General features: G+C 41.6%; 1 protein-coding gene across 1 annotated transcript in view; it reads left to right on the forward strand.

Annotated features, from left to right (window-relative positions):
* Nucleotides 1-8,633: 8,633 nt before the first annotated feature.
* LOC140738891 (protein tyrosine phosphatase domain-containing protein 1) overlaps nucleotides 8,634-22,754 on the forward strand; it is a 74,778-nt gene continuing 60,657 nt past the window's right edge. The window contains exons 1-3 of the mRNA XM_073066891.1: nucleotides 8,634-8,648; nucleotides 13,533-13,666; nucleotides 15,909-16,017. The gene's annotated coding sequence lies outside the window, so the exon portion shown is untranslated. The remainder of the gene's footprint in view (nucleotides 8,649-13,532; nucleotides 13,667-15,908; nucleotides 16,018-22,754) is intronic.

The raw sequence follows: 22,754 nt of genomic DNA on the forward strand, positions 1-22,754 counted from the left end.
TTGTTTGCTTTCAATAAAGGATGCTTTGTTGGTAGCTCTGTCCTTGCTGATTGCCTTAGAGAAGAACACAAAGATCTTAGACCATAAGATTTAGGAGCAGAAGTAGGCCATTCGGCCCATTGAGTCTGCTCTGCCATTCAATCATGTGTTGATCCATTTCATCCAGTCATTCCCCACTCCCCTGTTTTCTCCCCATACCCTTTGATGCCCTGGCTAATCAAGAACCTATCTATCTTTGCCTTAAACACACCCAATCACTTGGCTTCCACAGTCACTCGTGGCAACAAATTACACAGTTTTACCACCCTCTGACTAAAGTAATTTAGAAACACAGAAAACCTACAGCATAATACAGGCCCTTCAGCCCACAAAGTTGTGCTGAACATGTCCCTACCTTAGAAATTACTAGGCTAATTTCTCTGCATCTCAGTTCTAAAAGGATGCCCTTCAATCCTGAAATTGTGTCCTCTTGTCCTAGAATCCTCTACCAGAGGAAATAACTTTGCCATATCTAATCTGTTCAGGCCTTTTAACATTTGGAATGTTTCTATGAGATCCCCCCTCAAGTTTAAAGAAACATTATTATTGAGTTTGGGGTATTGTTCCTTGTGGAAGTAACAGGGTAGAAATCAAACATGAGATATGACTCGGAGTTTATCATGTAAAATGGCAATGAAGTCAGACAGCAGATGCAGTTGATATATTAGTGTATTGGAGAGATCTAGGCCATTTGTTCTGTATGTGGCGTGAGTGGCAATGCTTCTGAGAATGAACAGTATCACTGAGGCCCAGGAAGAGGGAACAGCAGAGAAATGCAGCCATGCATTAAAAGAAGGTAACCTGCTTCCTGACTACAATCAGTGCATGAGGACTTTGATGAATTTATTAGGAGAATGCAGTTCATTCTCCTAGTATGTACTTTTGGAGTTTATAAATATGGCCAGATCGATATATGATCAGACTAAGGACACTGGTAAAGAGGTGCAACCTCAAGACCCTTTTAGAACATGTGCTTACATGATCATTAGTTTGCTGGTTGATGAGGGAATTCAGATGAAAGAATTTGATAAGGGAGACTTTTGAAGTGGTATGAAGAATTGTTTTTAATGGAGATGACTTTTAAACATGCAAGGCAATTGAATTGGTATATAATTCTGGAGCGTGGATGAAGGCTTCAGGAAGAAAACAATGATGGCAGCTTCAGGGTCACTTCCTTTGTCACTGCTTCCTATCACATGGTCTCAGGAAACGACTGGATAGAATGATTTGAATCATTGTCACCCTGGGCATATAAGCAATGCTTAGAAGTGATTTTTTGATTAATAGTTGTCATGTAATTCCTTCAACAATGGAGATATTCGGCAGTGAGACAGTAATTTCTTCTAGAGAAGAAGTCTCCAGATTGAAAAAGGCATATTGGCGGCCATTTCTGAAGTTACTAACTTCAATAAATTTCATGCCACAGACATTTCACTTTAGGCATTGACTCTAAACTACTGGCAACCTTTAGGAGAAAGTTAATAATTCTGGTAATGGTGAATGCACGACTCCAGTCTGGAGATATTGTCTTAATGCAGTTAGACTACAAACTGTCAAACTGGAATTCTACTCTGGATGCACTGTCTTAGCTGACAAAGTCCAATGTTTTGTTCTGACAAAGGATTATAGACCTGAAATGTTAACAGATCTCTTCATAGGTGCCACCTGACCTTCGGAGCTTTCAAGTATCTGCAGTTTTTGTTCCTGATTTCCAGTATCTGCAGTGTGTTTTAATTTTCAATATGTAGCATTCCTTTGCTTTAATGGAATTTGATGTATCTTAACATCCTCACTATATCTGCCATCTAATGGCAAGGCTAAATGTTCTGTGTAGGCGGTGAATGGGACAATGAATCACCAGTTGGCATAGTTTCAGCTCATAATACAGAACCTTCCAATATTTCACCACAGGCTATTCCAGGCAAGCTGTACAATGCCAAAACCTCAGGCAGTCCAGGTGGAAGAAAAGGTGTACATATGATGTAGTCAAGAGATGATCTCAACAAGGAAAACTCTGTGCTCTGACCACTAAGTTCTCTAAGATTACCAAAATGAAGCCCCGGAAGATTGCAGAAGTGCCCGAGTCAATACTAGTTAGGTGAAAGGTTCTTTAATGGGTTGGGATATACAGTACATGTCCGGTCCGTTGACTCCTCATTTTCTGTTCATTTCCTTTCCCCATGTTCTATCGGGCTCTTTGATTAAGGCTCCTGATTTTCATCTGAAACGGCAGCATAAAGACTCTGCTACATCTACTTGGGGCTGGATCGTCACCTCAACAGGGCAGCAATGCACATTCCAGACCTCTGAGAATGGTGGACTCTTAAGTTGCTTACGTGCCCGAGGTTGCTTTGGGAATTCTGTTTTTGTGTCCAGCCAAGTTTTGCCAGCTGTTCGCCGCTACTCCAAGTCAAGATACGAATTCTGTCGTTTTCGTGGGCAGCTAAGAATTGCTGGCCATTTGCCGCTACTCCAAGTCAAGATACGAATGGTCTGTCATTGTTTGGTTTTGTCGTTTCGTGTTGAGCTGAGGATTGCAGGCCATTTGCCACTACTCTGTGTCCAAGTCCAAGTCCAGGCTCCGTGTCAGAGTCCAATTCCCTGCTTATGTGTTCCAAGTCCGAGTCCCAGCTCCATGTTCAAGTCCGGGTCCCAGCTCTGTGTCCGAGTCCCAGCTGCATGTCCAAGTTCAAGTCCAAGTCTAGATTCCATGTTCAAGTCCAAGTCCAGGCTCCATGACCAAGCTTCGGGCCCAGGCTCCTCCAGGTTGTTGTCCAACGTCGACGTCCACGTAAGCATCTAACCCTCGCTCCCTGCCCTTCCTTGCAACCATTTATAAACAACTTTTGTTAATACTACCCATGTGTTGATGTCCTGCACTTGGCTCCGCTCCCCAATGTCATTGCAACAGTATGTGCTGTGTCCAAACCGATGGTCATTAACAAATTACTAGACGAGAAGTACAAATACTAGAAGAGAAGTAAGAAAGAATAAACAAAACTTCTGTTAACAAGCAAAGTTAATAAACAAAATTTAGTACCGATCAAACACAAAGTAAGCAAAGATCTCAAAGTCCTGACGAAGGGTCTCGGCCCGAAACGTTGACTGTACTTCTCCCTATAGATGCTGCCTGGCCTGCTGCGTTCCACCAGCATTTTGTGTGTGTACCTTGAAGCTAGTTGCCGCCTTTATTTTGCGAATTAATAGGAGCTGTTCCGCACAGCTGCCAACGGAAGGTTACAATCCAAATTAATATAGTAAATCTAATCACACTAGGTCAACCAGTCTCCAGAGACTGTTTCCACGATTTACTCAACATTAGCACCTATACAATCGTTCCTCATTGATCAGAGTGCCGAGCAATCATGTTGCCTTTCAGACGATTAGCACCTATACAGTCAGTTCCTCATTGATGACATGATCTACGAGGAAGATAGACCCATTCTGTTTTATTTTCATGCTCCTTCCACGCTTCCTGGACTCTGCATTCCTGTCTATGATAGCCACTCAATACACACAAAACGTTGGAGGAACTCAACAGACCAGGCAGCATCTATGGAAAAGAGTACATTCGACATTTCAGGTCGAAACCGTTCATCAGTACTGGAAAAAAGATGATGAAGGGTCTAGGCCCAATACATTGACTACTCTTTTCCATAGTTGCTGCCTAGCCTGCTGTGTTCCACCAGCATTTTGTGTGTGTTACTTGGATTTCCAGCATCTGCAGATTTTCTCTTGTTTATGATAACAACACTCACCCTTTTGCTTGTTGGAATTTATCTGTTCTGTCTCAGTTGACCCTCTGATATTTATAGTGCTAATTTTTCACATATAGGGGAAATAAAGTTCTCCACATACACCTTGTCAAAATTTCAATCGAGTCACCTACGAATCAAATACAAACTCAGCGTGTCCAGCCTCCCCTCATAAGGTATCCCACCCATAGTGTGCAGTAGTCTAGTAAACCTTTTCTCTATTGTTTTCAACATCATACTTTAAATGAGGAGGTCAATGTTACACAGCAGTACATAACACACAGAACACTTCAGTACAGTACAGGGTATTCTGCCCATGATGTTGTTCTGACTTTTTAATCTACCCCAGGATTAACTTAACAGTTCCCTCCCACATATCCTGCATTTTTCTTTCGTTCATGTGCCTATCTAACAGTCTTTTAAATGCCCCTAATGTGTCTGATTCTACCACCACACAGTGTGTTCCACACTCTGTGAAAAACAAGAATCCTCCCATACTTTCTTCCACTCGCCGAAAATTTATGCCCTCGTATATTAAACATTTCTTTCCTGGGAATGCCTCTGGCTGTCCACTCCATTTCTGCCTCTTATCATCTAGACCATTCGGCCCATTGAGTCTGCTCCACCATTCCATCATGGCTGATTCTTTTTTCCCCATCCTCAGCCCCACCAATCCCTGGCCTTCTCACTGTAACCTTTGATGCCATGTCCAATCAAGAACCTATCAATCGCTGCCTTAAATACACCCATGACCTGGCCTCCACAGCTGCCTGTGGTAACAAATTCCAAAAATTCACCACCCTTTTGTGAAAGACATTTCTCCCCATCTCTGTTTTCAATAGACGCCCCTCTATCCTGAGACTATGACCTCTTATCTTAGACTCACCCACTATGGCAGGGGTGTCAAACTCATTTTAGGTCACGGGCCTAAAAATGCAGCTTCATGCGGGCCGGATCAGTCGGACGAGTGCGAACGCAGCTTTCGTTGCCTCCGTTTTTTCAGCCTGCTCTCATGTGTCTCAGTCTCTGCTATAACTACAAAGTGTTTCACTTTACAAATTCTGTTTCTTATGAAGAAGACTGCCGAATAAACACTAAAAACCTTGAAAACCTGGTACCTGAATAAACTCAGCATTAGCCATATCATACGCCATAGGCGCTTCGATTACTGGGGCCAGCTTTAATAGTAATTAGATATTATCTCGCGGGCCAAAGATAATTCCACCGTGGGCCGGATTTGGCCCACGGGCCTTGAGTTTGACATATATGCACTATGGGAAACATCCTTGCCACATCTACTCTGTATAGGCCTTTAAACATTCAAAAAGTTTCAATGAGATTCCACCCCCCAATCCTTCTAAATTCCAGCAAGTACAGGCCTAGAGCTATCAAACATTCCTCACATGATAACCCTTTCATTCCTGGAATCATCCTTGTGAAAGGACCCCAAAACTGTTCACAATACTCAAGGTGAGGTCTTACCTGTGCCTTATGAAGCCACATCATCACATCCCTGCTCTTTTACTCTAGACCTCTTGAAATGAATGTTAATGTTGCATTTGCCTTCCTCACCACCGACTCAACCTGCAAGTTAACCTTTAAGGTGTTTTGCACAAGGTCTCCCAAGTCCCTTTGCATCTCAGATTTTTGGATTTTCTCCCCATTTGGAAAATAGTCTACACGATTATTTCTTCTCCAAAGTGCATGACCATGCATTTTCCAACATTGTATTTAATTTGCTTTATTGCCCATTCTCCTAATCTGCCTAAATACTTCTGAATCCTACCTGTTTCCTCAATAATACCTGCCCCTCCACCAATATAGGTATCATCTGTAACTTGGCAACAAAGCCATCTATTCCATCATCAAAATCATTGTTACACAACATAAAAAGAAGCAATCCCAACACCGACCCCTGTGGAACACCAATAGTGACTGGCAGCCAACCAGAAAAGGATCCCTTTATTCCCACTCACTGCCTCCTATCAATCAGCCAATTTTCTAACCATGCTAGTAACTTTTCTGTTGTACCATGGGTTCTTAACTTGGTAAGCAGCCTCATATGTGGCACCTCGTCAAGGCTTTCTGTAAATCTAAGTATTCAACATTTACTATACCTCTTCTATCTATCCTACCTGTAATCTCCTCAAAGAATTCCAACAGGTTCATCAGGCAAGATTAGTGTGTTGAATGGGCTGCTGGCAACGGTGGTGGAGTCAGATACAATAGGGTCTTTTAAGAGACTCCTGGATAGGTACATGGAGCTTAAAAGTAGAGAGCTGTAGGTAACCCTGGGTAATTTCTAAAATAAGTACTTGTTCGGCACGGCATTGTGAGCTGAAGGGCCTGTATTGTGCTCTAGGTTTTTATGTTTCTATTTACCCTTAAGGAAACCTTGCTGACTTTGTCCTATCTCATCCTGTGACACTAAATACTTGTCCTTAACAATTGATCCATCATCTTCCCAACCACTGAGGTCAGGCTAACTGGTCTATAATTTCTGTTCTGCTGCTTCCCTCCTTTCTTGAAGAGTGGAGTGACATTTGCAATTTTCCAGTCCTCTGGCACCATGCCTGAGTCCAATGATTCTTGAAAGATCATTACTAATGCCTCCACAAACTCTACTGCTCCCTCTTTCAGAACCCAAGCGTGCAATTCATCTGGTCTGGTTGACTTAGGTACATTTAGGTCTTTCAGCTTTTTGAGCACCTTCTCACTTGTAATAGTAACTCCACTCCCCTCTCTTCTCTGATATCCTTCAACACCTGGCACACTGTTAGTGTCTACCACAGTGAAGAATGATGCAAAATACTCATTGAGCTCATCTGTCATCTCCTTGTCCCCCATTATTATTTCTCCAGCCTCATTTTCTAGCAGCCCTATGTCCACTTTCATCTTGCTTTTATTTTTTTATATACCTGAAAAAGCTTTTTCTTTCCACCTTGATACTGTTTGCTAGCTTGCTTTCATATTTCATCTTTTCCTTCCTAATGTTTCTTTTAGTGGCTTTCTGTAGGTTTTTCAAAGCTTCCTAATTCCCTGTCTTACCACTAATTTTTGCTTTGTTGTATTCCCTCTCTTTTGCTTTAACCATAGCTTTGTCTTACCTTGTCAGCCACAATTGTACTGTTTTGCAATTTGAGTATTTCTTTGTTTTTGAATACTTAAGAGCATAAGATTATATGAGCAGAATCAGGCCATTTGTCCCATCGAGTCTCTCCATCCTGGCTGGTTTAATTTTTTTCTCAGCCTCAATCTCCTGACCCCCCCACCCCGGTATCCCTTCATGCCCTGACCAATCAAGAGTCTATCAACCTCTGCCTCAAACATGCATAAAAGCTTGGCCTCCACAGCCTATCCTGCATCTTCCTCATTTTTCCCAGAAACCCACGCCATTGCTGCTCTGCTGTCATCCCTGCCAGCAGCTCCTTCCAATTTACTTTGGCCATGTCCTCTGTCATTCCACTGTAATTTCCTTTACTCCACTGAAATACTGCTATGTCAGACTACTTTCTCTCTATCAAATTTCAAGTTGAACTCAATCATTTTGTGATCACTGCCTCTTAAGGTTCCTTTACCATAACCTTCCTAATTACCTCTGGTTCATTACATAACACCCAATCCAGTATAGCTGATCCCCTAGTTGGCTCAATGACAAACTGCTCTAAAAAGCCATTAGTAGGCATTCAGCAAATTCACTGTCTTAAGATCCATTACCAACCTGATTTTCCCAATCTATCCGCATGTTAAAATCTCCCATAACTATTGCCCCTTGACCCACCTCTTCTATTTTCCATTGTAATCTGTAGTCCACATCCCAGCTACTGTTAGGAGGCATGTATGGAGCTGCTAGCAGGGTCCTTTTACCCTTGCAGCTTCTTAACTGAACCCATAAGGATTCAACATCTTCTGATCCTTATGTCACATCTTTCTACTGATTTGATTGCCATTCTCTACCAGCAGAGCCACCCCACCCCCTCTGCCTACCTTCCTATCCCTCCGATCCAATGTGCAACCTTGTGTAACCTCAGCTCTCAATTACAACCAAGGTATCTAGCTGTTCCCACTCCCCCTCCAAAATGTTGTAGATGCAATCCAAGATGTCCCTGACCCTGGCACCTGGGGGCAACATACCATCCGGGTGTCTCATTCACCACTCACGTCCACAGAATCTCCTGTCTGTTCCCCTGACTATCGAGTCCCCTATAACTACCACTTCCCTCTTCTGCATCATGGACCCATGCTCAGTGCTGGTAACCTGGTCTCTGTGACAATCCCCTGAGTGGCCATCCCCTACAACAGTATCCAAAACAGTGTACTTGTTATTGAGGGGGATGGCCACAGGGGTGCCTACTCACCATCCCATTCCTTCTCCTGACAGTCACCCAGCTGCTCACCTCCTGCAACTTAGGGGTGACTACTTCCCTGTAACTCCAATCGATGATCTCCTCACACTCCCGTACAAGTTGTCTCTCATCCTTCTCCGCTTCAAAGAGAAAAACCCTAGATCTCTTGATCACTCAATCTTTCCTCATAAGATATGATTTCTAATCAGGCAGTATGCTGTTAAATCTCTTCTGCAACTTTTCTAAAGCTGCATCCTTCCTATAATGAAGTGACCAAAACCAAATAAGAACAGTACTGTACCTTTGAGAAAATCTCACCAGGGTCCCACATGACTGAAGCATACCTTCCTAATCCTGTCTTCCATTCTAATTGAGCTAAATGATAAAATGCTCTTTGTTTTTCTAACTACTTGCTGTATGTGTATACTAGCCTTTTGAGAATCTGCACTTGGACTCCCAGATTTCTCTATACCTCAGGGCTCATGATGGACAGGAGATCTGAAACCAAGTAGGTGAAAATAAACCCTTCATCTTCTGAAAGTTGAAGGTATCTCAGAGATTAAGAATACCTGTACATCAAATGAATTTATAGTTGATTACTGCTAAGTATTTTAACTATTGTCAAGGCACCTTTACGTAAGTGATTATTGAGTGTATTGTTGAATAAGTGCTGATGATGATAATTCACTTTGGTCTGTTTTGCTTCATGAAGGGTAAGTAAAGCTACGTGTAAGTTCTCCCCAGGTTATAGAGCGCTTATAGAAATCCAACTTTATGTAAATACTTCCATGAATTTTTAAGGAACTTTTCAAGCTCAGAAAGCTCGACTGTGTCTTATGGTCTTATGGAAAGTTAGTTACCGAAATGAAAGCATCTTCAAGAGTTGTGGAATATGGGCATCAACTAATTAATTAAAATGGCAACCAGTCTTAAAAAAATGTTCCCCGAAAACTCCTTGACACTATGTTAAAAATGCAAACTGTGAGTTCACAATGCAGCCACTGAAGAGATTTGGTTTGGAAAATAACAAGATAATCTCCTCTTTTGGCACTTGTATTGGTGGTGGTTGTCTGTCGTGGCCAACAATGACAGCGGGAAAAGCTATTGCATCAGGGTAATTCCACTTTCTCGACCTCAGAAGTCCAAGTCCATCAAAGAAAACATCCTCTCCACATCCACCCTATCTAATCATTTCAACATTCAGTAGGTTTCAATGAGATCACCACACATTCTTCTAAATTCCAGTGAGTACAGGCCTAGAGCTGCCAAACGCTCCTAAAATGTTAACACCTTCATTCCTAGAATCATCCTCATGAATGTCCTCTAAACTCTCTCCAATGACAACACATCCTTTCTGTTGATAATACTCCCAAGTGCAGCCTGACTAATGTCTTATAAAACCTCAGCATTATCTCCTTGCTTTTATATTCTATTCCCCTTGAAATAGACCATAAGACCACAAGACATAGGAGCAGAATTAGGCCATTTGGCCCATTGAGCCTGCTCCACCATTCAATCATGGCTGATCCTTTTTTTTATTCTCCTCCTCAACCCCAGTTCCCGGCCTTCTCCCTGTGACCTTAGATGCCATGTCCAGTCAAGAACCTATCAATCTCTTCCTTAAATACACCCAACGACCTGGCCTCCATAGCTGCTTGTGGCAACAAATTCCACAAATTCACCACCCTTTGGCTAAAGAAATTTCTCCACATCTCTATTTTGTAAGGGCGCCCCTCTATCCTGAGGCTGTGCCCTCTTGTCCTAGACTCTCCCACTACGGGAAACGTCCTTTCCACATCTACTCTGTCCAGGCCTTTCAACATTCAAAAGGTTTCAATGGGATCCCACCTCATCCTTCGGAATTCCAGCGAGTACAGATCCAGAGCCATCAAACGTTCCTCATACGACGACCCTTTCATTCCAGGAATCATCCTTGTGAGCCTCCTCTGGACCCTCTCCAATGCCAGCACATCTTTTCTAAGATGAGGGGCCCAAAACTGTTCACAATATTCAAGGTGAGGCCTCACCAGTGCCTTATAAAGCCTCAGCATCACATCTTGCTCGTGTATTCTAGTCCTCTTGAAATGAATGCTAACATGGCATTTGCCTTCCTCACCACCAACTCAGCCTGCAAGTTAACCTTCAGGGTGTTCTGCACAAGGACTCCTAAGTCCCTCTGCATCTCATATTCCTGGATTTTCTCCCCATTCAGAAAATAGTCCACACATTTATTTCTGCTACCAAAGTGCATGACTATGCATTTTCCAATAGTATATTTCATTTGCCACCTTCTTGCACATTCTCCTAATCTGCCTTAAGTCCTTCTGCATCCTAACTGTTTCCTCAACACTACCTACCCCTCCACCAATCTTCGTATCATCTGCAAACTTGGCAACAAAGCCATCTATTCCATTATCTAAATCATTTATATACAGCATAAAAAGAAGTGGTTCCAACACCGACCCCTGTGAAACACCATTAGTCACTGTCAGCCAACCAGAAAAGGATCCTTTTATTCCCACTTGCTGCCTCCTATCAAACAGGATGAGGCTTTTCATTCCAGGACGAAGGAGATGTCTTCCTTTTTTAAACAAAGGGGCTTCCCTTCGTCCACCATCAGCTCTGCTCTCAAACGCATCTCTCCCATTTCCCGCACATCTGCCCTCACCCCATCCACCCGCCACCCCACTCGGGATAGGGTTCCCCTTGTCCTTACTTACCACCCCACCAGCCTCCAGGTCCAACGTATAATTCTCCGTAACTTCCGCCACCTCCAACGGGATCCCACTACCAAGCACATTTTTCCCTCCCCCCCTTTCTGCTTTTCGCAGGGATCACTCCCTACGTGACTCCCTTGTCCACTCGTCCCCCCCATCCCTTCCCACCAATCTCCCTCCTGGCACTTATCCTTGTAAACAGAACAAGTGCTACACCTGCCCTTACACTTCCTCCCTCACCACCGTTCAGGGCCCCAGACAGTCCTTCCAGGTGAGGCGACACTTCACCTGTGAGTCGGCTGGTGTGGTATACTGCGTCTGGTGCTCCCGGTGTGGCCTTTTATATATTGGTGAGACCCAACGCAGACTGGGAGACCGTTTCGCTGAACACCTATGCTCGGTTCGCCAAAAAAAGCAGGATCTCCCAGTGGCCAAACATTTTAATTCCACGTCCCATTCCCATTCTGATATGTCTATCCATGGCCTCCTCTATTGTCAAAATGAATCCAAACTCAGGTTGGAGGAACAACACCTTATATACCGGCTGGGTAGCCTCCAACCTGATGGCATGAACATTGACTTCTCTAACTTCCGTTAATGCCCCTCCTCCCCTTCGTACCCCATCCCCGACATATTTAGTTGTTTGCCTGTTCTCCATCTCCCTCTGGTGTCCCCCCCCCCCCCCACTTTCTTTCTCCTGAGGCCTCCCGTCCCATGATCCTTTCCCTTCTCCAGCTCTGTATCACTTTCGCCAATCACCTTTCCAGCTCTTAGCTTCATCCCACCCCCTCCGGTCTTCTCCTATTATTTCGCATTTCCCCCTCCCCCCCCCCCGCTACTTTCAAATCTCTTACTATCTTTCCTTTCGGTTAGTCCTGACGAAGGGTCTTGGCCCGAAACGTCGACAGCGCTTCTCCCTATAGATGCTGCCTGGCCTGCTGCATTCCACCAGCATTTTGTGTGTTGTTGTTGTTTGAATTTCCAGCATCTGCAGATTTCCTCGTATTTGGCCTATAAATTCCTCTCTTTTGCCATTCTCCCTTCTTAAAGAGTGGAATGGCATTTGCAATCTTCTAGTCCTCTGGGCCCATGCCAGAATCAAGTGATTCTTGAAAGATCATGACCTATACATATCTCTTCAGCAACTTCTCTCAGGACTCTGGGATGTAGTCCATCTGGTCCAGGTGACTTATCCACCTTAAGACCTTTGAGTTTGCTTTGCACTTTTCCCTTTATAGTAGTAATGACACTCACTCCCGCTCCCTGACACTCATGGACTCTGGTATACAGCTATTGCCTTTCATAGTAAAGACTGATTAAGTTCATCTGCCATTTTGTTGGATTTTAAAAGCTTCTCAATCATCTTAACTTCCCACTTTTTGCTACCTTATATGCCTTTTGCTTGGCTTTTATGCAGTCGTTAACTTCCCTTGTCAGCCATGGTTGCCTTCCCCTGCAACTTGAGAACAACCTCCTCTGAAGTTCTTGGCATGCCTTGTCAGACCATTCCCTCTCCACAGAGTGTTGCACTACTACCTCCCTGGCTATTGGATCTCACTGTAAATCTCATCTGCACAGTCTGACAGAGATGACTCACAGAGTATGAGGCCATCGGCTACCCTCCCCCGGTTCAGCCCACCTGTTCAAGTGGTGTACTGGGATGTGGCCACTGTCTCATGCAAACAGCTCCACAGATGACAACTGTGAACCTTATAAAATGCTTTATCTGTTGATATTTTATGGCCTTTGAAATTACCAATTTAAATACATAGGATAAGGCTATAAATAAACGTTCACGATAATCAACCTCACTCAAATTGTTTGTTTCTGAACCAATGGAAAGTGGATAGAGAAGCTGTAAGTTTTTGGATTTCACCAAGAGATTACAAAAGCCGTGGTTTTGAACAGTCTCCACTCTCCAGTTTTTAACAGGGATGTTACGCCAGATAGAAAATATTGTTTACAATCAGTATATAATCACAAAACTGAATTCAAACATACTTAGCGAAGAAATATATAAAGGATAGACATCTTAGTTAGCCTTCATCAGAATTTATCTTCAATTGATTGGATGTTACCTGCTAGACTATTGCCAAGCAATGAATATTAACAAATTTCATTTATGTAATTTTCTTAATGTGGTAAAACATCCTATGGTGTTTCAAAGGGATAATTACCAAAGAGAAATTGAGTATAGTGTATAAAGTGATATTATCAGAAAACCAAAACATTGTAAATCATTCCTGTTAGTATGTCAGTATAGTATGCGTATTTAATGAGCTTGTAGGTGTGAATCTGTTTGTGTAAGGAAGGGTGTTTAGAGTCTGAGTTTAAATCTTGATCAGGTTGACACTTGTCCAATTGTTCTGTCACTATCAAATGCACAATCTATTGGATCAGTGGCTCTGCTGACTCGGTGTGTATTGGCTGAAGCTAATCCCTTGTCGTATTATTTTAAATTAGGTCAGGTCATCGCTTCTTAAAGGAGAGCTGTTCTAGTTAAACCTACAAAGGGACACCACCACTTCTGAGATTTTCTTTGTCTAATGACTGATGACACTTGAAATTTGAAGTGTAATTCAGAAAGTTTGAATCATATTTGTGTTGTAACTTGGATCTCTAATATTTCTCTGTGCCCAACCTTCACGCTCCTCCATCCCCTGGTGTCTCCACAGAAACGTGGACTACTGTTGTTTCTTCTTGGAGTACAGTCAGTGTTTGAATGATGTGCCACAGAGAATTGGTGTAGACCCCGCTTCACATCAAGTTTCACATGTATAGTGTAAAGACCTGCTTGGTAAAGAACAAAGTAAGGAAATTCTTAGAATTACCTCTCTGTTGTACAGAGACACTCCCAAAATTAATCAAATCAAAATGAACCCAAACAACGTTACTTTAATGGATTCTGCGGTTTCAACATCTGGTCTCTGATTTGTACACAGAGACAAAGAGGAAAGTGTTAATCCTGAGAGTGAAATGTTTCCACATTTACTTGTTCAGTTCATGCTTCTAATATAACGTTTCAAAACACATACTCTGCACCATCATAAAGAGCACCGATTTCTATATCTAAAACTTAAGCCAACTCTTCTCCTGCCTTAGCATATCTGCTGCTGAATTTGTCAGACACATTTGCTACATCTACAGTATAATAAACTCTGCTCCTGCCTTAGCATATCTGCTGCTGAATTTGTCATAGACATATTTGCTGGTTCTGAATTTTGCCATTCTAATTCTTTCATGATTGGCCTCACTTATTTTGCCTCCATAATCCTAAGACCTGAGACCACCTAAAACTTCCCTGCCCATCTCTTAATTCAAATATAAGTCTTGTTCACCCACATGCCAATCCGCACTGGCTCTTGGTGAACCAATATCTTCAGCTGTTGAGGCCTTAAACTCAGATTTCCCGAAACTGAACCTTTCTGCTTTCCTGGTGAAGGGTCTCGGCCCCTAACGATGACTATTTACTCTTTTCTATTTTTAGTTCCTCCAGCATCTTGTGTATGCTGCTTTGGATTTCCAGCATCTGCAGATTTTCTCATGTTCACTTTCTGCTTCCCTACTTTTTTTTCCCTGTTTCACAGCCCTTAGAATCTATTTATTTGTACTCATTGTTGTTTGTTAGCTCTAGTATTTTCTTAAGAGATCAGCTGCTTACTCAGTGAAGTTAATATTTGTTACTGTGCCAAGTTGCAGTAAATCAGACTTTGAGTTATAAAGATTCTAGTCAAATCTGAATTGATGTAGAGAGATGTTACGGTGGATCTCAATCAGAGTTACAGAATTACACAGTGTGGTAGTAACGTTTCACCTTATGTTACTGGAATTTAAACGTGCAATAAGTGTGTCTGGTTGTCTCTTATCGCTACCTGAGTAACTGCTTCCATAGCAGTGCCCTCTCATTCCATTCTTTGGTTTTTAACTAATTCTTTTCTAACCTCAACACTTCTTTTAAAAATGTGTTCTTTCTGCCAAAACATGCAATTTTAAATTGTAGGGACCTGAAAAAAATCTTCCAGATTAATTCTCCAAGGCTACCTCTTCCGTAAACTAACTTGTGATGGGGTTACTCCATTTAGCAATCCCAACTGTACAGACTAGTGATTTCCAAGTTTATAGCTCTAATTGGTAGAGGGATTCAAGATTACAAAAAGTATTACAAAATAAGGTAAAATTATTTCCACGGGCAAGCTTTCAGTATCTAGGGGTCATAGATTTAAGGTAATTGGTAAGGAGGAGACATGCTTTACCTAGCAAGTTATCATCAGGAGTGCACTATATGGAGAACCAGGAGAAAGACATTTATGTAGTGACTATCACTGGAATATTGGATATATTCTGATAAAAGTTAAAAAAAAAAGACTTGCAGGAAAAGAAAACAAAAATGGTCTCACTTGTGAGATAGCACATAATTGATGGGAAGAAAAGCCTCCTGTGTTGCTTAGCTATGTAACTCTATGAAAATGGAACTTGATTATTTTCATCTAATTTCTGTTTATGTCCCTTCTCCTATCCACACATTTCTGATACCTATTCCGTACTTCTGATTTCCTTATCTTTCACTTTAACCTTCCCCTCATTAACTTCATTCCCCTTATTCTTCCTCCTGTACTATCCTACCTTTACCTCCTCACCCTTTTCCCCATTCCATTTATTGGATCTCATATCCCACACTCTCAGCAATCTGAACTCTGGAAAAGCTTTTGCAGGATTTCAGAGAGATAGAGACAGAAGTGGGTTGGAGAGGGTCTGTGTTGTTGAAGCTCCCTTACATAAACTGGATGATAGCAAGATTTATAAGTTGAGTGTTAGCCTAATGCAAATATCACCCATCCCAGTAAACCTTTTGAAGTGGAACAGAAATGAAAGTTGGACAGGATGTGCACTAGGACCCTGCGGACATAATGCCCTTATAAATGAATCAGGTGCAAGTACCTGGTAAACCAAAGACACATAGTTACCTGATGCTGGTGTGTTAACAGATCTGTTCCCTGTGTGAGTTGTGAAGGGTGGTGTGGCTGCACTCTCATTGTTAGTCTTTCAAACAGGAAGACTGCACAGCTGCTTCAGACCAGAAGTACAATTATACTGATGGGAGCATCTTGAAAGATCAGGAATCTGGGAATTTGGTCCCAGAGGAGTGTGCTGTTACAACAGGTGAGTCTGACTTTCTCCTAGTACTAGGCACTGACTAACTAGTGCTTGGTATCTGATGTTATACTTTAATGTCGTCTGATTTTATTCCTCTGTTTTTAAACAACTGACCTCAATTTCATATTGTTAAGAATATTTTCTTTTTCTTCAAAGTATTGACAAACTGGTTTAATTTAGTAGAGAAATTAAAATAAGTATCTACCTCTGCCTTAAATACATTTCAAACCTTTGCTTCTGTTGCACTTGGAAAAACAAATTCTAAGGCTTACAACCTTCTAAAACCCTTCAGGTATTTGTACATTTCAATTAGGTTGCAATGGATATGAGCATAACCTGTCCAGCCTTTCCTCATAAGCCAATACTCCCATTTCAAAGTGCAGACTAATAAACCTCCAAACTGCTTTCAATATATTCTCATCCTCCCTTAAATACTGTGATGAGTATCCTATGTAGAATTCTAGATCTGATCTCACCTTCTACAACTGAAGCATAATCTTCCCACTTTTGTATTATAACATGGCTATCAGCTTTTCCTGCTACTAGCTCAACCAACATGTTAGCTTTTAGCAAATCATACACTCGTGCACCCAGGTTACTCGACGTTGCAAGTTTTGTAAGAAACGGTTTTATTTTTCCTGTTGAAGTGGAGAATTTTGTATGCTTTCCACATAATACTCCATTTCTCAGATCTTTACACACTCACTTAATCCACCTATATCTTTTATTGGCTTTCTTACTCACACTCAATTTACTTTCCTATCTATACTGCACTCCCCAAACCTGACGGCCATACCTTTTATTGTCTTTTAAATGATATTTCGTGAACTTGTTTGAAAGCACATAATGCAGCTTCATTACCACTCAATAATTAGACTGGATTTGTCATTGAGAAGTCTCTGCAGGCTTTTATTTTTGGGCTTGTGTTCCTCAAATGAGAATTAATATCGTCCCAGGTTATAGTCTGAATCGCTAATATTAAGTTAAATGTCTCAATAAGAAGATTTATCCCTTTTCTGTTAGTGGACATCCTTCTTCAGTATCTCTCCTATCTTCTGGGAAGAAAAAATATATTTTTTCCCTCTACTATCATGTATTGCATTGTATTGCCGCCATAAAGTTCATGACATATGCTGAAGATATTAAACCTGATTCTGATTTTGAAATATTTTGACCAGAGGCTCCAGAATTTCCATGTTTCCTTCCCTCAGCAATTTACAGCCATGGAGTCACATAGGTACGTCCACAATTGAGCATCAATCTACACTGATGGCATCTACCGGTCCGTGGCTTTCTTTGCCTTAGAGACTCAAGCACTTGTCTGAATACCTCTAAGCTGAGGAAATACCTGACCCCACCATCCTCTCAGTCAATGCATTGCTGATTCCAGCCACCTTCTCCGTTCAAATGTTATGATATATCTGATCCAGACTCATTGTCTTTATTCAAAAACAACTGTATAATCTTCGACTTCTAAAAGGAAGGAGAGAAGTTGTCTTGCAGCTTTGGAGTTTACAATCTTTGACATCTGTTGTCTTTATAACTTGACAATCTTTGAGTCCCAGTTTATTTAATCCAGCATTTGTATTATCTCCTATTTTCTGGGTAATTTGGCAGTATCCTCATCTCTAGCAAAGGCAGATGAAAAACATTCAACCTAACCATGCCCTTTGGCTCCCGAGGGCTTTCTTCTTCCACTTGGTCCCTCAACAGCACATCCTTCGTCTATCATTTTACCATTAGTATGTCTGAAAAGCTCACGTTATTTGCTTTTCACCTCATCTCTCCCGCCTCCCTCATTTCTCTTTCATTCCCCTCATTTATTTTGCATGATTTACTACTAGTTGTGTACCGGTCATTTAATATGAATTTTGCTTTTGTTTTATTTACAATTCCTTTCATCCTATGGTGAGCTCTTTAGCTCTTGTATTGCTTCATGGGAACAAGCTTACTTTTCTCTTCTTCCTTGCTCAATGACTACATTGATAGCTAACCTGATGAAGGGCCAGAAATATCAACTGTTTACTCTTTTCCATAGATGCTGCCTGGCCTGCTGAGCTCCCTCAGCATTTTGTGTGTGTTGCTATTAATAGCTAACATTTGCTTTCACTCCATGTGTACATTAAGGTAATCAAAATTCAGTAACTAAGGAAATAACCCATATGATAAACAAAAAAAATGTTTGATCTTATCATTTTGCCAACTAATGCATATTAGCTTACATCTCTGTTGAAGTAAAAGAGCTTTGAAATTGTGGGGCCTACAGTTTAGTCTGTATCTTTTTTAATTCACTAATTGGAATTGCAATTTATCACAGTTCGCTCATGATTAATGCCTTGAACAATGCTGAGCTGGTTTGAATTTGTTGCCTATTTACTTTAAATAATGACCAGCCCATTCATTCCTTTAGAAGAACTGAGTAAATCTCCTCAGTTCTTCTAACTGAGAAGAACTCAGCATTGGGTTTAGATGTAATAAATATGAATAAGTATCGCAGTGGGTGCCAGAGTGGTGGTTAGCATGCTGTTTTTACAGTTTGACCCATTGGATTTCAGTTCTGACGTCATCTGTAAGGAGCTTGTATATCCTCCCCATGAAAAGTGTGTGTTTTCTCCTAGTGTCTAAAGACATTGTAAATTATTGGTCATAAGTTATTGGTCATTGTAAATTGTCCTGCAATTAGGCTAGAGTTAGATTGGGGGTGGGGGGTTGCTGGGTGGGCAACTCGAGGGGCTGGAAGGGTCTATTCTATGCTATATCTCAATAAATTAGCAAATATATAAGTTCTGGATTCACAAGCCTAGGAATGATGGGTCAAGAGACATACCAGAAGAAATGAAACACCAGAGATGGATCTCAGCCTAATTCCTACACTAAAAATATGGCTACTGACATCTGAGACGTCATGGCAATGTGTCATTTTTGCCATCAAACACCAGATCCATCTCTCAAGTACACATGCTCAATTTCTCATCCACATTCCATCTTTCTCCAACACCTCTGCATCTCTCTTCATCAGTAGCCCTACTGCCATACACAATGCCTGTCTCTCCCACAAAGGTTTCACCTCTATCAGACTGACACTACAACTGTCACATAGATAGATAGATAGATAGATAGATACTTTATTCATCCCCATGGGGAAATTCAACTTTTTTCCAATGTCCCATACACTTGTTGTAGCAAAACTAATTACATACAATACTTAACTCAGTAAAAAAAATATGATATGCATCTAAATCACTATTTCAAAAAGCATTAATAATAGCTTTTAAAAAGTTCTAAGTCCTGGCGGTAGAATTGTAAAGCCTAATGGCATTGGGGAGTATTGACCTCTTCATCCTGTCTGAGGAGCATTGCATCGATAGTAACCTGTCGCTGAAACTGCGACATTCTGCAAAGTTTTTTTCATCTCTCTGAGCTTACCATGTCTCATGAATATCTTTGACCTTGCCTCCTCAAACCTGTCCCCTCACCCTCACCCACACCCACTGCTGCTCTAACTCTTCTACCAATTAATACATATTCCCACAAGCCTATTCTATCTTCCCCTCTCTTGTTCAGTTTCCTAGGCATCTGAGTCTTTCACCACACCAGCTCCATCTCTGCTGTATCTGTTCCATCTCTACACTTACTGGGCCCACCTCTCCCATGTGACTCTTCTATCTCATATCCAGCTTCTCTATTTGTCTCCCACACACCTGATCAATCTCTACACCCATTCTACCTTACATAACAGTTCTAATCCATGCACATGTATGTAACATCTCCTGCAAAAGTGTTGTAACTCTCACAAGCCCCTGTTTCATCTCAGAGATGCCCATTCTTCCTCACCATAGCAGTTCTTCAAAGTTTAAAGTAAATTTATTATCAAAGTATGTTAATGTCACCATAAGCAGCCCTGAGGTTCATTTTCTTGCGGGTAATCACAATAGATACAAACACGCACAATAGAATCAGTGAAAAGCTGCATACAAACACAGACAAACAACCAATGTGCAAAAGAAGACAAACTGTGCAAATACAAAAAACAAGTAATTATTATAATAATTAATAAATGTAATGAGTTTTATTGAGGACATTAGTTGAAAAGTCCATAGGTTGTGGAATCAATTCAGTGTTGAGACGGGTGAAGTTATCCAAGAGCATGATGTTTGTAGGGTAGTGACTGTTCCTGAATCTGGTGGTGTGGGACCTGAGGCTCCTGTACATCCTTCCTGATGGCTGCAGTGAGAAGAGAGCATGGCCTGGTTGCTGGGGGTCCCTGATGATGTACGCTGCCTTCTTGATCCAGCACTGCTTGGTCGATGAGCTTAGTGATGGGGAGGGCTTCACCTGTGAAGGAATGTGCTGTACACAACACTTTTTTGTAGGCTTTTGATGTTGATAAAAGGCTAAATGTTGGCCAAAATACTCAGCTGATCCCCTACCCAAGTTTGAATGCTGCTGTTGGGTATCTAGAGTTGAGAGAAAGGTGCGTGTGGATACATGAAGAGTATCCAAGAGCTGCCTTCTGAAGGATCAATGCCTCGGCACTCAGATAAATCCTGATCATATTTTAAACCATGCTCAGGTTGGTCCTAGAACTCCAGCTGGATTCTTTTTCTGCCTCAGCCCAAATACAGGAAAGCAATCAAGCAATTAGATGAGTATTAAGATGGAATTGAACCAGGAACATCTCTGTTCCATGTGGCTCTTTGTCAGACTGCTTGGTGTCCAATCACGCTGAATTGTTATGTGTTACCTGTAAGAACTACTGCTCACTGGGTTTCTTGTAGCTAGTAGAGACAAAGGACACAGAACTGTATTCTGTCTCCAGCTCCCAACGACCTCTATGAAACTTTTTGTTAAACTGTCTTTCAGTGAAAGAAAACTCATCAATACTACCGATTTATGAGGAAGAGTTCAGCAATAACCTATGCTAACAACTTGGCTATTGTTTAACACGTTTCACCCTTCATGTCCTGAAGCAACTTACAGGCAGAGAAGAATAGTAAATGTTAATTAAGGAAAGCTGACAGCCAGTTTAAATGCAGCAGGATTCCATTGACAGGTGTGATAACGAATAGATTATCTGCTTAAAGTGATGGGAACATAAATGTTCCCTGAATCGGTGACAATGACTGAAGATGGAATCTTGGTTTGGCAAAGCTGATGTAATAACTAGAGGTAGTGTCTTTTGAATAACTAATCTATATCAAATATCTGACCCCTTCGGTGGACATAGAAGATCCCACAACACTATTACAAACAAGATCATAAAATTAATCCTTCATTCCCTGGGAGTATCTTTGCTCTATAAACATTATTGAAATCAAAACAAATTGGTCATTAACATATTGCTATTTATAGGATTTTGCTATGCTGGTTACATTTTCTGTATTACAACAGTAAATACATGTTCACGTTTATTGTTGTCTGACTGTACATATGTATAACAAAATGAAACAACGTTACTCTGGACCATGGTGCACCCACAAAACATATATTGCATACGGGTCATAAACCACAATTACCATAAGTAAGTTAATAAATTATCCTTCATAATGCATGTAGTGCAAAGCACAGCAAACAGCTCACTGTCCTAGTGATGAGACCTTGGTGGTGGTAAGGTTAGTCTCACAGCCTGAGGGAAGAAGCTGTTACCCAGTCTGACAGTCCCAGTCCTGATGCTCCTGTACGTCCTTCCTGACGGGAGTAGGTAAAAGAGGTTGTGGGATGGCTGGTGGGCATCCTCAACAATGCTTTGAGCCCTTTGTATACAATCTCCCAGTAAATGTCACAAATAGAGGGAGGGAGACTCCAGCGATATCCTCGGCAGTCTTTACTAACCTCTCTGGGGTCTTGCGGTCTGATGCTTTGCACCTTCCATACCATAAAATTATGCAGTCAGAATGACACTCTTGACGGTGCTCCTTTCAAAGTGTTGCATTGGCCATAAAACATTTTAGGATTTTCTGCAGCTGATAAAGCTATTTTGGAATGCAACCCTGTGTTGTGGACTCCAGATATATTCAACTCTGTGTGTGAGAGCACTTGGTGTGTAGTCTCCCAGGATCCAAGTACTGAGTGATGTGGAAACCTCTTGGAGATGTCCCATTAGCCACACATGTACTCTGCAATGAAATGGATGTGTTTGATCATCTTACCAAAGTGTGAGCCCAAATATAAAACCATAAGACCATAAGACAAAGGAGCAGAAGTTGGCCATTCAGCCCATTGAGTCTGCTCCGCCATTTCATCATGAGCTGATCCAATCTCCCCTTTAGTCCCACTCCCCCACCTTCTCACCATAACCTTTGATGCCCTGACTACTCAGATACCTATCAATCTCTGCCTTAAATACACCCAATGACTTGGCCTCCACTGCTGCCCATAGTAACAAATTCCACAGATTCACCACCCTCTGGCTAAAAAAAAACTTCTTTTGCATCTCTGTTCTGAATGGGCATCCTGCAATCCTTAAATCATGTCCTCTCGTAGTAGACGCCCCCACCATGGGAAACAACTTTGCCACATCCACTCTGTCCATGCCTTTCAACATTCAAAATGTTTCTATGAGGTCCCCCCTCATTCTTCTAAACTCCAAGGAGTACAGTCCAAGAGCGATCAAACGTTCCTCATATGTTAACCCTCTTATTCCCGGAATCATTCCAGTGAATCTTCTCTGAACCCTCTCCAGTGTCAGCACATCCTTTCTTAAATAAGGAGCCCAAAACTGCACACAGTATTCCAAGTGAAGT

The sequence above is a fragment of the Hemitrygon akajei genome, chromosome 14 (genome assembly GCF_048418815.1).
Source record: "Hemitrygon akajei chromosome 14, sHemAka1.3, whole genome shotgun sequence".
Classification (NCBI taxonomy): domain Eukaryota; kingdom Metazoa; phylum Chordata; class Chondrichthyes; order Myliobatiformes; family Dasyatidae; genus Hemitrygon; species Hemitrygon akajei.